The sequence below is a fragment of the Gossypium hirsutum genome, chromosome A08, assembly GCF_007990345.1.
Source record: "Gossypium hirsutum isolate 1008001.06 chromosome A08, Gossypium_hirsutum_v2.1, whole genome shotgun sequence".
NCBI lineage: Eukaryota > Viridiplantae > Streptophyta > Magnoliopsida > Malvales > Malvaceae > Gossypium > Gossypium hirsutum.
The window spans coordinates 105,124,005-105,138,579 of NC_053431.1; positions in this window are offsets into that span (position 1 = coordinate 105,124,005).

The following is a 14,575-nucleotide window of genomic DNA, read 5'->3' on the forward strand; positions in this document are numbered from 1 at the left end:
AAGGCCAATTTGGCCTTCTAATGCTCGGCAATAGTTAACATAATTTTTTTTTCCAAATTTACCCTTGCTCAGCTACTATGGTCCCCCACTATAAATGGGCTACTTCAACCCATAAAAGTCGACCACCACCGATAACTGCCGCTCGCCGTTGAGGTTAGCATCCTTTACCGATCGGCGACCACCGATCACCTCCAAACATCTCCAACAACCGTCGTTCACCGTCAACCACCGTTGATCACTCCATAGATCCTAATCCTAATATTATTTTAAATGACAACAACCACATTGCAGCTTATGTGCATAAGGTAAACGAGAAGAAAAATGTCTCATTTAATTTTAAATATTTATTTAAATTCTTTTTTAAAAGAGAAATATAACATTCTATATTTACTATAAACACAGGATCTGTACCGAATTGTGAGGCCCCTATTGCATGATCCCGGTTATTTTCCTGATCGAAGTGTTTTACTGTATTTAAATGTTGTGGGTTTTGGGTATCCACGTACATTCAGATATTTGAGCTACGGGCCGATTTAATATCGGCATTAGTTGAAAGATAGCGTTCGAAGATACATACATTCCATCTTCCGTGTGGGGAGGTAACTATTACACTACAAGACGTAGCAGTCCAATTAGGGCTATTTATAAATGGTGAAGCAGTGACCGGGCTTGGAAAAGTGCCCGATCCATGAGGCACTTTGCAAGCGGTTACTTGGAAGGGTGCCCCCCAACGACGAGGAAGGACGATTAACCTATATTAAATTTACCTGGTTAAAAGAAAACTTCCAGCATCTTTCGAGCAGTCCAACGCAGATAGACATTATCTATGCAGGAAAGGCATTATTCTACAACTTATAGGTGGGATACTATTGCCGGACATCAACCAAAATAAAGTCCCAATAAATTATCTCCCTTTATTAGAGGATCTCAAGCTTACCGAAAGATGTAGTTAGGGTTCTGCAGTGTTGGCATTCTTATACCGCGATCTTTGTCGAGCTACAAAGCCATCAACGAAAACAATGGGCGGTTGCTGCCTTCTATTGTAGTCTTTGGTGTTATACCGAATGTCATTTCTGGCATCAGTGAGCCACCAACCGTATGTGTGGCCACTCGTTAATAGGTGTAAATATATAGTTCAATTTTGCCATCTATTTTTTAATTGTATAGTATAGTATACTCATTTTTTATGGAAAAAATAATCTGATAATTTATTCATTTTTTTAGATGGGCCACTGTATTAGGAATCGGGCGATCATTAATCGTACCTATGTACCGTATGATGATAGAGACTCATTCCAGGGATGGCATAAAATACGATTCCGAATCTTTCGTTTTTAAATACAATAATTGCGCAAGAAAAAATTAAATAATAACGTGTTGTCTATATTATGCAGTTTCTATGGATGCCATATGATGAGGAAGAAACCGCGGCACTCATACCATCATGGGTTATCAAGTAGCAATAGTTGTTCGTGTCAAATGTGCTGCAGATTCATTTCTATATGATAGAGTGGCATGATGGATGTCGAGTATTGAGACAGTTCAGTTGCGCACAACCTATCCTGAATCATCCCGTCAACATCACAGAAGTCAACGGAATGGAAAAAAAAGGTTCGAGTCAGGACGCTTTAAATTTGGCGAAAAAATATAAACCGTATATCTTTCTGTGAAATGATCGACATTCGAGGGTCCCTCCCTTGTATGTCTTAGAGGGAGGGCTCTCTTCTATGTGCGAGTACGCAGCATGGTATATGGCATACGGAAAACCCTTTATATTCCAAGGTCGTACATGCTAATCCAAAAAGACGCGCAACGAGAATATTCTTGATGGCAATAGAGGAACGCATGATTGCGTCATAACTGAGTTTTACCATTTGGGAACACCGAAATCAATTTTTCCTCCAGCTCGTTATCATACCACCTGGAGCTCGAGCCCGAGTCCAAAGCCCAATTTCCTCTATCGTTCATGGATATTTTTGGTGATGACCCTAAGCCTCAACATTCGATACGGTCCGGATTGTCTTCATACCACCCGGAGCTCAATCTGGAAGCATGTACACCTACCACTGAGGATATTTTTCCATCAGCGCCTCCGGTCATGCAATACCCATTAACTCTCGATTATTGTGTATATGATTATACTACTTTTCTAAGTACACTGGATGGGAAAACAGAGGCTAGACCGAGAAATTATCAAATGCCTCAGGAAGGTGCATGGCGTCGTCGACAGAGGCATCCGAACCGTTACACTCTAGCGCTGGGGACGTCGCCGAGATCACGACAATTTTAGTTTTTATATATAAATATTTACTTTATTTTTTAATTATTCTGTTTTTAATATTAATTTAATTTCTCTAAAATAATTATTTACTTTAATAAATGACTTCAAAATATTTAATAAAAAATATTCGACTAAGTAATAGTACACGACAAATTAAATTTACAGATATAATAAAATACAAACATTATAAAATATTAATACAAAAAATATAAAATTCAAACAAAAATAATACGCACTAAATTAAATTTAAACGCTAAACAAACTACAAACAGTGGGTAAAATTAATACATGAAATTAAATTCGAACTACATATAATATGGATTAAATTAAATTTACAGATACAAAAAAAAATACAAATATTCTAAGAAATTAATACAAGAAAATATAAAAATGAAAATTTAAATCCTAAACAACTATATTAAATTTACAGATATAAAAAAATACAAACATTCTAAGAAATTAATACACGAAAATATAAAAATGATCCCTTACATCCTAAACAATTATATTAAATTTATAGATATAAAAAAATAAAAAATTCTAAAGAAATAATACAATTATTTTGAATAGTATTTTCTTCAAAATTAGTCGCCTTCTACTTTAATCAAGTCTACGTTGCATCAGTACCCCACTTATAAGTTGCGGAGTAAACATTATTTTACCATAGATAATATCCATCTGCATTGGACATCTCGGTTAGCCATCAAAGGCGTAGAAATTCATCCAACCCTTAATGACATAACCTTTGGGGTGGATATGACAGTATATAATTCACCTCTGTTAAAACATGATAGTATATAAGTTAACCTCGAAACTCAGTTGTACACTACGAAAAACTCTCACCTACAATCCACTACAAAAAACTCTTTTGATGATATACTACAAAACACTTTCATTTTGATGGCTATCACAAAAATATATATTTTCATCCATTTACACTATCAGAACCCAAACCACTCACTATATATAGGGTTTGGTGCCGGCCCTATATGCTCCAAAATAAGAAAAAAATATTTTTTTAATGTAATAAAGTTGGTGCTAGCCATCGCTATCCCAAAACCCTAAAAATAATTTTCGATACCCGAAAAAGGTGGTGCCGGCCATTAGTGTCCCAAAAGGAAAAAAATTACATTGGGAGGCAAAAAAGGTACTTGGTGCCGGCCATCACATGCCTAGCACCTAAAATTTAACTGGTGCCGGCCATCAGTGTTCCAAAATTTTTTCCATCGGGAGCCGAAATTGTACTTGGTGTAGGCCATTACATGGCTAGCACCCAGTTTTTTTTTTCAAATTTAACACCTCAAACCCAGCCTAGACGTTATGGCTAAATCTGGTGATGTCACAAGGAATAGGTTTTGAAAACGTAGTCATCACAGTTAAGTTGTTTTGTTTTATCAATCCCTATTTGCTTATATCCATTGTCAAAACGATATTTACTTAGTTTATTTGCCAAAGCTTATTTTATCGCGGAAGTTTAGCGAAAATCGTTACTTTTTAGAAATTCGTTTTGTATTATTAGAAAACCCCTTTGCGTAAAAACCGACGATTTCATAAAATATTTTATCAACATACAGATTATCGGGCAAATAAATCCAAAATCAATTTAAAAACCAAACAGTCCAGAAAGTCCCAAAAATTACGAACTCTCAGAATTTTAACCTTAAAATAGTAAATAAAGCCATAAGTTAATAACTAAAAACAGTTTTATGGAAGAGTGGTCACCGCTGAATCCCTGCTGTACCGATCCGCCTAAGTTTGTGGATTACCTTAACAGAAACAAAAAAAAAGGTGAGTTTAGGTAAACTCAGTGTGTAACCTAACAGAAATAGACATGCATTACAAACAGAATAATATCCACAGTTAAATATAGATATAAATTTGGGCTCAAGCCCATTTTAGATACAGTAAACATAATCAGATAATCAGAATCCTACCCCCATCCTCTATACACCATCTCCGACTATCTCTACACATCATGTGGGGTTAAAAACACCCACCCATCCCTACAGACCATGTTGTACTGTTACGACACGTATCAGATATAGTACAGCCAAGCTACCAGAAAATAGGTGATGATCGCCGTACAGAACACTTCTTCCGCATATAAATCGCACCCAAAACAGATGCAGATAACATATATAGAATTACAGAATAAACATGCTTAACATACTTAGGTATAGATAACAGATATGTTTATACAATACAATCAGACATACATTTAGTATTCTACTCAGATCAGTCTATCAGAATTTCATCACATACAAAATAGGGTTTAATTAGCCCTTATCGACTCTACAGTAGGCCCACAGTCAAACAAAGTGACCTGTGTGACCCTAGGAAAAATTACAAAAATATGGGCCCACATGCCCGTGTTAGCCCACATGCCAAGATTGGCCTTGCCCATATAGCCCACACAGCATGGCCTAAGAATCCACACGCCCGTGTGTCATGCCCGTATGGACCCACATGCCCATGTAGCCTACACGCCCAAATTGGCCTAGCCCGTGTGGCCCATACGGCCACACTCGAACCACCACACTGTTGTATGCTGCGTATGGCCATGCCTTCATCGACCACACGATCGTGTTCTTACACACGGCCTACCATAAGAGTGACCACACGCCCGTGCGGCATCAATAGATTCATATTTTTTGCTTTCGCTAAGATCCCGTTTTCTGTGTTTTGGGTACATACCTGTTACAGTTTTTATACAAAAGTACTCCTGAGGCCTTCAAACCTATGAAAAGGCATCCAATTTCCCAATTAGCAGTCAATTTACGAATCGATACCAAAACCCGAAATAACGCTTAAGACTTACCGACGTAAAAAATCGCCGCTAACACCGTTCAAGCAAAAGGAGAGATACTTACTGTTTATAGCCTGCTCCTACACCAGAATAATTATAGGAAAATCAAACTCCACGATTACACCTACAGAAACTAACTCATACATAAATCAAACTCTACGATTACACCTACAGAAACTAACTCATAAAACAAAACTATCTCAAAAACACAATGAAACCCTAACCTACACAACAACAAGGAGGATAGCACGTCCATCTTACACGGTTTGAAAGGGAAATTTCAATAGGAGTCTGAAAAGGAAGAAGACAAAAGTTGGAAGTGGAAAATAGAGAAAAACAAAACGTTAGAGAGAATAATTTTATGGTAAAAAGAAAAAGAAACTGCTAGCATATCCCTAATTTATCTCTACTATCCCACTAACAACCCACTTACTAAGAATTCCTATTAAACTGAAACTCTCTGAGTTAAACGAGAAAAAATAAACTTTTTCCCTCGTGCAAGGATAACATAGGAACTCCAACCTCGCAACTTGTTACCACTAGAACCAGCAGGCTCATTCTTATATAAATTTACAGGTAATTTAATATAAGCCTACTGAACAAAGATAGGACTTAATTCCAAAAATAACATAATTTGCTAAAGGTAGGGCTTGAACTTGGGACCTCACACATACACCTAAGACACTTAACCACTGAAGCAGAAACAAATTTGCCTCAAATATTTACAGGAACAGGGATATACATATCAGGGCGTTACAACTGGTGCTGGCCATCAGTGTTCCAAAAAAAATAAAAAGTATTGGGAGACTAAAAAAGTACTTGGTGCCGACCATTATATGGCCAACACCCAAATTTTTTTAAAAATTTAACTAGTGTCAGCCATCAGTGTACCAAAGTAAAAAAAATTGCATTGGGACACAAAAAAGTACCTGCTGCCGGCCATCAATTGACTGACACCAATTTTTTTTTACATCTCTGGTTCCGGCCATTACATGAGCAGAACTAATTTTTTTAAATACTGGTATTTTTTTATACCAGTATGATACGATTTAAAAAAATACCTTGGTTTCGGCCATTGGGTTCCCAAACTCAAAAAAATCAATTTTTTAAGGCCTGACACAATCATTAGGCAATCATGGGACCAAAACACCATGTAGTGCCGGCCATTGGGTTCCCAATACCCAAAAATACTATTCATTTCGATCATTTTGGTGATTGTTTCTGAACCTGGATTATTTTTGTAAATATCAAAATTTTTTGGGTTAGATTGGTAAAATAGCCCATCCTATCCTATGTTTATCCGGGCTGAATAAACATATCAAAACAATACTTTATGATTTAGTCTTTTCCTCACAATATTGTACCAATTTGTAAACAATTCAAGGTTCTTACAATATTATGCATTCACAATCCAGCCACAAGCATTATAAATATGTATATAACTAAACCATATGAACTTACCAGGTACAAACAACAACAATAGAAGTGTTATGGACGATTATACAATTTTCTATTTTTCTCGGTTATCTACTGGTTGGTTCAAATTTTGATCTATACGATATTTTATTTCAATTTATTAGTGCTAAATAACTTATAACAATTTATTTAATGCCTATGATATCCTATTTTCACTTTTCACAATTCCCTAAGGGGTTACAGTTTATTTAATTTAGTCCTTAAAACCGAAACAAGCGTATCTTTCACATTTAAGCAACGTTTTACAATTTGATTTCAAAAGCATCTTTATACAGCTCTTAAGCACCTATATTTACAGAAATTTCATGCTAACTTTGAAATAAATACACTTTAATCCCTATACTCAAAATTAACAAATTTCTCGTTACAAAATAGTCTTATTCGATATTTAAGTTTCAAAATATACCATTTAACATCCAAAAATCTTCAAAAGAAATAGTGACAACTTTCAAAATCTTTGACTGTTTTACAATTTAATCCTCAGGTTAGCTAAATTAAGCTCCCAAGATTTCAAAAATATAAAAATTAAAAGAAATAGATTAAAATATCATACCAATGCAAGGTTTACAAGCTTGGTTGAATGGTGTTTCAAAAAGGGCCCCTTGAGTGTTTCTTTTGTTTGAAGAATTGGTGGTGGAAGGTAAGAATGATTATGACATTTTATTTTATTTCTTTTTAACATATATTATTAATAATTAAAAATAAACTTTTAACAAATAAATCACAAAAAAATGGCACTAACCGTCCACTTGGATTTAATAGTGGTAAATTGCCACTTAAAACCCTAAAAAATTACATTTTAAGCCTTTTAACTAAAAGAAATCGATTGCGATTAACTTTTACGATTTCTATGACTTAGTCTTTGTACCCTATTTAACCATTCAATCACTAAAATTTTTGAAATTTAATGTAACTCTATAATGACTAATATTTACTAACTCGATCATTCAAAAATGAGGTTCCGAAATTATCATTTCTGGTACCACTGAAAAACATGCTATTACAAGTAGAGGAAGATTGTAACACCCTTCTCTCGACCTGATTGCTGAGTTTGAGTTGCTACATTTGTTGTTGGAGTAACTACTAAAAAATTTTCAACATTCAACCATTCACACATGCAAATTAGTATCTTTCACATTTAAAATATGCTACAGATCATTTTTAGTCTCACATGATGTAGTGCCCTAAAACCCGGAGGTTACATTGATTACTGAAATGATTGTAGGAAAATTTTAGTTTAACCAGCTAGAAAACAAATGATATTTAAGTTACGTAAAAACTCTCAGTTGTAAAATCCCGATATTACAAAAATTTTAGTCCAAAAGACGCTTACGTGCGTGTAACACAACATTTCGTACCACAATCTGCAAAATAAAACTTACAATTCAAACCGTGTATTTATAAATGCAGAATTTATAAAAATACTTTTTAAGTCGATTCTAAAATGTAGTTGCCCGAGATCTCTAGCGTGCCGAGCCTAGCAACAATATATGAAAATACCTGAAAAAAGGAAAAAGAGGGGGTGAGCTACGCGAGCTCAGTGTGAGTTTGGAACATGATTAACAAAATATTTACAGAAGAGAATTCAAAATAGCAGTTCAATAGCAAAACATACTTACAGAGATATACAGAAATAGAAGGTAAATTTGAGGCCAACATCCCAATAGAACGTAACAATCAAGCACACCACATTATAAACAAAAACTCAATCGATAATTGGTCAACGGGTCGGTACCAAAACACTTATCATCACAAACACAGTGTTCCAAAACGTCATTACGCTAACACCTTAATACACGTAAAATCAGTCACACATGTTAAGTCACTTAACCATATACGCATGAATGCAGTCAAGTAGAAAAGTAACCCACCCATCCAGCTGGAACACCTCTCCGTCCTTTGATCACACCCTAAAAGAGCTATTTAAGCTCATCCAATCCAACACACCACATAGGACCTCGAAAGGCCCATCCAACCCTATACACCATGTATATGGACTAGGCCACTCAGATAGTAATACGCAGTAAAGATGACATATATGCAGTACAATGTAATGGGTAACTTGCTGTCCAAATAGGTTATAGTTTAACTACAAGATCAGAATAGTTTTCCTTCTTTTCACGACCAAAACCTAAAAGTTTTATGCAAATATATGTGTGCAGATAGACGTACAGAATCAAAATACACAGTTTCCAGTCAGTAACACACCAGTTAAGCAGAGTCAGAAGTGCGTATGTACGCGAACAATCTCATAGAATAATGAATACTTCGTACAGACAATCAAACAAAATCGAAAACATATAAACCCCATTGACCAAATACAGAATCAGAAGCTTTAAGCGAATGCTTTTGTGCAAACAGACTTACCGAAACAGAACACAGTGTCAGAAATGCACACGTTCAAATGTCCAGATTCAGAATGAATTGCAACGCAATCATCAGATACCACTCAAACGAATTGCCGAACTAGCTACAATTGCAAGTAGTACACAAGACCAAGCCGAAACAGAGTCCCGACCACCTTTACTAAGACCTAGCAAAGGGTCGAAACATACTAAAACACAACCAAGTCAAAAACCAGCGATGTACGAAAATTTGCGAGATAGGGCCATACGGCTGTGTGGAAAAGCTTAGGCAGTGTGGGATTCAACATGCCAATGTGGAGGGGCACATGCCAATATGGAAGGAGGCACACGACCGTGTGGCTAAGGCATACCCCTATGTGACTAGGGACATAGCTGTGTGATTCGGCTGTATAACTCTCTGTCCAAAAGTCCTAGATTAAGGTGTAAGGCAGACATGGCTGTGTGCCCACCATACACGGCCATGTGTCCAAAACACAAGCCCATGTTGGATCCTTAAATCCCCAAATTAGCCACACGAATATGTGGCTAGGCCGTATGGTGCCAAATCACCCAAAACCTAATTCTCAAAAGCATACGCCTGTGTGCCCACGAGACACAGCCATGTAGAAGTTGACTAAAATCCCCAAATTAGCCATACGACCGTGTGGCTAGGCCGTGTAGTGCCAAAATTTTCCCAAAAACCCTAGTTCCCAAAAGCACACGGCCATGTAGACCATCTGTGTGGGGGCACATGCCTGTGTGGACACTCGTGTGGTCATGAAACCACTCAAAACCAGCTTAAAAATCAAGCTTTCCTATCGCTAAATCGACCCCCAATCAAAGTATTTCAGAAACATAAAATAACAAACTGGATTTCATGCAATTTAATACCGATTCGAACATCAATTACTCAACTACCAAATCACCCTAAAGGTTACAAAGTTTAGAACACACACATTATGTCAAATTTCAAAGAATCAGCTTAGTGTTTTGACAACGAAAAGAAGAGTTCAAAACCCACACCTTAATTCACGATCAAAATGCCCAAAACGATCGACGCTTCAAACTCGCCAATTCCAATTCACACCTGACGATTTAGCGAATAATTCCTCTAACGAAAACGCTTGGAGACTCAAAACAAAATATCAAGGCACCAGAAAATAAACAACAGAACAAAATTGGGAAAAGAGAGAAACTAAAAATAAATAAATAAACTAAAGAAGAAACAGAGAAATATGGGAACGTGTAAAACAAATTAGGGTCCCCTCTTTTTTTTTCTCTCTCCCCCAACTAAAATAAAAATAAACTAGAAGTAAAATATTAAACAAAATCTTATGTACTTAAAAACAATACTAAAGAAAAACTGTTTCCCCAAAATGCACACAAGAAGACTCGAACTAAGGACCCAAAGACAAACTAATACACAACCAACCATCAGTATTAGCAGGCCCATTCTAAAACACATGGAAACACACATAACTAGTTGAGTTACGGCTGGCTCTAATCACAAATCTCAAAACTTCTAACCTTAAAATTTGGGGTGTTACACATGATTTTTTGAAAGCTCCTTTACTATCCCGAGCATAAATTAGGACCGAGTTGTAAAGTTTTAAAAATCCCGGGCTGACATTGTGACTTTATAATTTTCTCGTCGCTATATTTTCAACTAAGTGAGTTACTTCATGACGACATATATATCTATGTTGCGACGTAATTCACTGTCGGATGATGTTACGACGCTATGATTTCATGACAGGTTTTACATTTATTCAATTTGGTCTCTAATGTAACAAAGTTAATAATAAGCTAAATTAACTTTACAATCTAGTCCTTTTCATATTATAATATTAAAATCTATTAAATTCAAGCTTAATTCTTCATGAAATCAACAATGGTAACTTTTTAAAGCTATAACAGTTTTACAAATCGATACATGGGCTAGGTAAATGAGGCTCTCATGACCTCATGTAACATCCTGATTTTCGGGTTTTTCGCGATTCTTGATATTTTAAGTAAGTTTCTAAAATTTGGTATGTGATTATGGAATTCATAATTTGGGTATGTAAATGGGCTTATGGAAGGCCCATGAGTTGGCCAAAACCCGGTAGAATTTTTTTAAAATTTTGGACTTAGGAGTTAGGGGTTCTGGCGAGGTGCCCTTATATAAAGTTGTGGGTAAAGTGTATCACAAAAAGAGCCTTGGTAAAGTGGCAAGGGTGATGCCACTAAGCTCCAAAAAAAGTGGCGTGTGGAGCATAGAGGAAGACCTGGGTTCGATTCCCTGGAATGGCAAAGGTAATGTTATTTTTATGCTTGTGCATGCTAGAGTTTAAAGCTGGATGGAACTCAATGGGAGAGAGTTTAAAATAGTCAAGATGCATGGATTAAGGAGGGATAAGGGGAGATATTTTAGGGATTTGAGAAAGGGATAGAGCTTAGCCGATTTGAAGGGATTAGAGAGGGGATTTCGGCAGAGGGGTATTAGGTTAGCAATTTCGGCATTAGGGTCTTAGCTGTGCCGTTTTCTCTTTTGTTTTAGTTTTTCTCTTCTTTCTTCTTCCCTAGCCGAATCTACCATCTTTCCTCTCATATTTTCTCCCTTTTCTTTTTCAAAAACCAGCCCATTACTTTCCTCTACTCATTTATTATTTCTTTCCTTAATCTCTACTTCTGCCGAAATACTGCAAAAGCCGAAATTAGTGAAGATAGGGGGTGCCAATTCTTTGTGACCAGCAACCTTTTCCTTCCTTTTCAATTGTTGGCATTCAATTCCTTTACCTTTTAGGCATCCGGATTCAAGAGGAGTAAGACTGTGGTAAGTACTCGAACTCTAAACAATTCCTAGAGTAACTTTTGGCCAAAAGCCGAAACCCCTCTAGTTTAGGGAGGTGGTCGAATGTGGGTATAGGCCTTATGGGGTCTTCTTTTAATATTTTTGTGGTTTATTTAGTGGAGGAGCAGCAAGGTGTAGTGTCGACTTGGAGTAGCTTGGATCACCGGAGTGGCTAGACCTAGTCATCAATCACGACAAAGGTAAGATTCCTAAGGCCATTATAGATGGTGGCCGAATGTGTAAGTATTAGTATTAGATGATTTTTTGGTTTGGTTCAATTATGGGAAGCTGATTATTAACGATGGATTATAGGAGAAATCGTGTAGGAGATCTCGTCGAGGAATATTGCCAAACAGGTGTGTAACGAACCCTTTTTCATAGCTAAAAGCGATAAAATGCCGAAAAGTCGAAATGCCAAAATTCTGGCATTTCGAGGACTTGTGAGCAAGCAAACACTCACTAGTTATTTAGAATCGATGAGATGATGCTCGGGAACAATGGAAACGGTAAGGACATGTTTTTGGCGTTCACGGTAAGTTGTGCCTCGAGGGGCTGAAATAGGGCCCAATAGGCTTTCAGGCCCATTTGGGTAAAATTGGTAGAAAAGAGAAATCTATTAAAATTACGTGTTAAGACTGTTAATCCTGTTATGGATAATAGGCTAAATGGGCCTAGATGACAAAATCGACTAAGTAGGGCCCATTAGGGGTTTTAGGCCCAATAACTCGATTTTGCTAAAAATGGGCCAAAATCACCGTTTGCACCCATGAATTGTTAGTAACCGTTAATGAACATGAAAACCCTAATTTTTGGTAAAATTACAGAATTACCCTTATAATAAGAAAATGATCGTTTTGCCCCTAGGTAAAAATGACCATTATACCCCTAGGGTTTATGTATGATTTTAATACATGGGATTTTGATAAACATGGTATGTATGATATGCACATGATGTATTCATAAATGCATTGGGTTGGGTTTTTATATGAATGGAGGAAGTGAAAAAGGGCTTATGCCCCAGTTATCAAAAGGGCTTACGCCCCAGTTATTAAAGGGCTTATGCCCCAGTTATTAAAGGGCTTATGCCCCGGTTATAAAAAGGGCTTTTGCCCCAGTTACTAAAAGAGGCTAGGCCTCCAGTTATATGATAAAACAGCTATGCTGCCAGTGGAGAGTTATGGCGGGGTGGGTCGAGTTAATCCCCACATGGTGTGTTGGTTGGTACGGGTGGAGAGTAGCGGATGGTGGGTTGAGTAGTCTCCCCAAATGGGCTGGCATTCTTTCATTGACATTATCTGTGATATTGAAATGGACCTATGGGCCATACCGTTTACAGTAAAGGCTTCGGCCCAGTAATATGAAATTTGAAAAGGCTTCGGCCCAGTGTTATGAAATATGAAATATGAAAAGGGCTATGGCCCAGTACATGTTTGAGATTGGATTTGGGCTTGGACCCAACAGGCTGTTATTGTTTTGGGCTCTGAAAGGGGCTTGTTGCACACTGAGTTTCCAAACTCACCCCCTTTCCTTAACCTTGCAGGTGAGCCTTGATGTGGGGACTTGGGCCGAAGGGGATTCAGAGTGGCCACGGTGATCACCTTTGGACCTTTAAATAAGCGTTGGTTTTCATTTAATTTCCTTTAATTATTATTTATTTTGGGTTGTAATAAGGCCATTTTTAACTTTTCTTTTATTTCTTCTCGGGATTATTTTATTTTAATAACTTCAAACCTGTTGATAATTGTTCAAATGGGCTAGACTTAGGACGTGTGTTCAAAGCGATACTTGTTTTCAAAATATCTGAACACCACGATTAATCGATTTATCAAAGACGTCCACTTAAACAAATTTAAACTCGATATAACAAAGTGTGGCTATGGTTGTGGGCATGTCTAGGATTGGATCCAATCAAAGAGCTTGGTACTTAAGCAGCCTTCATGGCTCACTTCCTCTGTCTCGGATACCTACCTGGTGCCCAGCTTCCATACACTTTGTTAACTCAACAAAATATATGGTTTTAAAACACTAAAACGGAACGTGGGTTTTCAACTCCAATGTGGCACGTCAGATTCGGCCATAACGTCTGGGCCGGGTTTGGGGTGTTACACCTCAAATATATAACAATTACAATAAAATGACTTGAATTACTTACTAATTTGTTAGCAGAATGTTTTGAACTTAAAAACCTTCTCTGGGTTTTTTATGACTTTGGACGGTTGAAGAAATGAAAAAGATGGTGAGTTTCCACTATCTTTGTTTTTTATACCTTAATTAACCTTTAATTAGCCTAGTTTAATTAAATTAAACAGAATTTAATTAACATTCTAAATACTTTGATCTCAATTAGGGGAATATGACATCATCATCGATTACTTCCTATTGAAAATTTGCTTATATGTCATTTTGGTCATTTTTCAATTGCAATTTAAGTCCCTAATTTAGTCGCTGGGCCTTAATTAATTATTTTGTTGACAATATATTTTTAAATAATTCTCATAAATAATCAATATTTAGTATTTATAGACTCGGATTACGAAAATGAGGTTCCGAAACTATATTTTTTTACCACTAAAAATCAAGCTGCTACAAAGATACATGCCATGGATCTTGTTGACAAACTTGTTTTGCAACGACATTCCCCCTACCATCCAAAACATCCACGCACTAACATATTAATCCATTTCATCCGTAGGTACATATAGTTTAAGGTGTTGGGATCTAGTGCCCTTAGTGTAATGATTTTTAAACATATTGGTTTAATAAAAATTGATCATTACCATTAAAATATTTTGTATATTATCCTCAAAAAATTTTGCATACAAAGAAAAATGAAA